Here is a 3,657-nt window from a genome sequence, read left to right on the forward strand (position 1 = left end):
ACCAACATGCCCGAGGACACTGCCTACTAGCGTCTGCATGTGTAATTGCACATTGACGCGGACAACAGCGCAGAAGTATAAATGCTCACGACGGCGTCGGCTATGCGCGTAGCCTACGGCGTACACTCGACGCAGAAGTATAAATTGGCCTTTAGTTGCCCTGGCAGTGTGTTTCGGGTCGTTGTCATGCTGGGACTGTGGTCCCAGCTCTCTTCAGGTCATTGACCAGGTCCGTGTAATTCTGGGCTGATCCCTCACCTTCCTCATGATCATTGATGCCCCACAAGGTGACATCTTGCATGGTGCCCCAGAACGTGGGAGATTGACCGTCATCTTGAACTTCTTCCCATTTCTAATAATTGTGCCAACAGTTGTTGCCTTCTCACCAAGCTGCTTGCCTATTGTCCTGTAGCCCATCCCAGCCTTCTGCAGGTCTACAATTTTATCCCTGATGTCCTTACACAGCTCTCTGGTCTTGGCCATTGTGGAGAGGTTGGAGTCTGTTTGATTGAGAGTGTGGACAGGTGTCTTTTGTACAGGTAACGAGTTCAAACAGGTGCAGTTAATACAGGTAATGAGTGGAGAACAGGAGGGCTTCTTAAAGAAAAACTAACAGGTGTGAGAGCCGGAATTCTTACTGGTTGGTAGGTGATCAAATACTTATGTCATGCAATAAAATGCAAATTAATTATTTAAAAATCATACAATGTGATTTTCTGTATTTTTGTTTTAGATTCCGTCTCTCACAGTTGAAGTGTACCTATGATAACAATTACAGACCTCTACATGCTTTGTAAGTAGGACTTTTTTTATATTATATTCATTCATTACACACAGACTGATATATTTCAAATGTTTATTTTAATTTTGATGATTATAACTGACAACTAAGGAAAATCCCAAATTCAGTATCTCAGAAAATTAGAATATTACGTAAGACCAATACAAAGAAAGAAATTTTTGAAATCGTGGCCAACTGAAAAGTATGAGCATGTACAGCACTCAATACTTAGTTGGGGCTCCTTTTGCCTGAATTACTGCAGCAATGCGGCGTGGCATGGAGTCAGTCTGTGGCACTGCTCAGGTGTTATGAGAGCCCAGGTTGCTCTGATAGTGGCCTTCAGCTCTTCTTTATTGTTGGGTCTGGCATATCGCATCTTCCTCTTCACAATACCCTATAGATTTTCTATGGGGTAAGGTCAGGCGAGTTTGCTGGCCAATTAAGAACAGGGATACCATGGTCCTTAAACCAGGTACTGGTTGCTTTGGCACTGTGTGCAGGTGCCAAGTCCTGTTGGAAAATGAAATCTGCATCTCCATAAAGTTGGTCAGCAGCAGGAAGCATGAAGTGCTCTAAAACTTCCTGGTATACGGCTGCGTTGACCTTGGACCTCAGAAAACACAGTGGACCAACACCAGCAGATGACATGGCACCCCAAACCATCAATGACTGTGGAAACTTTACACTGGACCTCAAGCAACGTGGATTGTGTGCCTCTCCTCTCTTCCTCCAGACTCTGGGACCCTCAACAGAAATCGAGACTCATCAGACCAGGCAACATTTTTCCAGTCTTCAACTGTCCAATTTTGGTGAGCTCTTGCAAATTGTAGCCTCTTTTTCCTATTTGTAGTGGAGATGAGTGGTACCCGGTAGGGTCTTCTGCTATTGTAGCCCATCCGCCTCAAGGTTGTGCGTGTTGTGGCTTCAAAAATGCTTTGCTGCATACCTTGGTTGTAATGAGTGGTTATTTCAGTCAAAGTTGCTCTTCTATCAGCTTGAATCAGTCGGCCCATTCTCCTCTGACCTCTAGCATCAACAAGGCATTTTCGCCCACAAGACTGCCGCATACTGGATGTTTTTCCCTTTTCACACCATTCTTTGTAAACCCTAGAAATGGTTGTGCGTGAAAATCCCAGTAACTGAGCACATTGTGAAATACTCAGACCGGCCCGTCTGGCACCAACAACCATGCCACGCTCAAAATTGCTTAAATCACCTTTCTTTCCCATTCTGACATTCAGTTTGGAGTTCAGGAGATTGTCTTGACCAGGACCACACCCCTAAATGCATTGAAGCAGCTGCCATGTGATTGGTTGATTAGATAATTGCATTAATGAGAAATTGAACAGGTGTTCCTTATAATCCTTTAGGTGAGTGTGTGTGTGTGTATATATATATATATATATATATATATATATATATATATATATATATATATATATATATATATATATATATATATACTGTTCAGGCATAACATTATGATTAATCCAATGACCAATTATTACCTAATATTGTGTTGGTCCCCATTTTGCTGCCAAAACAGCTGTGGTATCTGGATGTTAGCAACAGATCCTTTAAGTTACGAGGTGAGGCCTCCATGGATTGGACTTGTTTGTTCAGCTCATCCCACAGATGATCGATTGGATTGAAATCTGGGGAAACTCGTTGTTGTGCTCTTCAAACCATTCCTGAACCATTTTTGCTTTGTGGCAGGGTGCATTATCCTGCTGAAAGAGGCCACAGCCACCAGGGAAAGGTTTCCACGAAAGGGTGTACATGGTCTGCAACAATGCCTAGGTAGGTGGTACGTGTCAAAGTAACATCCACATAGATGGCAGGACCCAAGGTTTCCCAGCAGAACATTGCCCAAAGCATCACACTCCCTCCGCCGGCTTGCCTTCTTCCCATAGTGCCACCTGGTGCCATGTATTCCCCAGGTAGGCAACACACACGCATCCGGCCATCCACGTGTGATGTAAAAGAAAATGTGATTCATCAGACCAGGTCACCTTCTTCCATTGCTCCATGGTCCAGCATGGGCACCCTGACCCAAACGCAACAAACTGCGATGCACTGTGTATTCTGACACCTTTCTATCAGAACCAACATTAACTTCTTGAGCAATTTGACTCGTTCCACATAGGCCAGCCTTCGCTCCCCACGTGCAACAATGAGCCTTGGCCACCCATGGCCATGACCCTGTCGCCAGTACACCACTGTTCCTTCCTTGGACCACTTTTGATAGATGCTGACCACTGCAGACTGGGAACACCCCATAAGGGCTGCGGTTTTGGAGATGCTCTGACCCAGTCGTCTTGCTATCACAATTTGGCCCATGTCAAACTTGCTCAAATCCTTACCTTTCTTGTTTCTAACACATAAACTTTGAGGACAAAATATGCCTAATATATCCCACCCACTAACAGGTGCCGTGATGAAGAGATAATCTGTTATTCACTTCACATATGTGAAGTCATAATGTTATGCCTGATCGGTGTATATGTGTGTGTGTGTGTGTGTGTGTGTGTGTGTGTGTGTGTGTGTGTGTGTGTGTGTGTGTGTGTGTGTGTGTGTGTGTGTGTGTGTGTGTGTGTGTGTGTGCGCACATAACATTACTATGATACATGTTTTGAAACTTTCAGTATGATTTTTAATTGATCATGAAAGATGAGATCAGTGATGAGAACATATGTGCATCTGCTAAAGTATTCAGATGTTTTTCTAATATATATGAGGGGTAAAAAAAACGAATACGCTTATATATGTAGCTCTGAATGCCCCTAGTTTTTGAAAAGGTATTCTGTCTCAAAACATCAGTTTTGATTAACATGATATGACATTGAAATGCATTATAAGGACAATAACTCATTGTT

Source organism: Gobio gobio, assembly GCF_949357685.1.
Source record: "Gobio gobio genome assembly, chromosome: 12".
NCBI lineage: Eukaryota > Metazoa > Chordata > Actinopteri > Cypriniformes > Gobionidae > Gobio > Gobio gobio.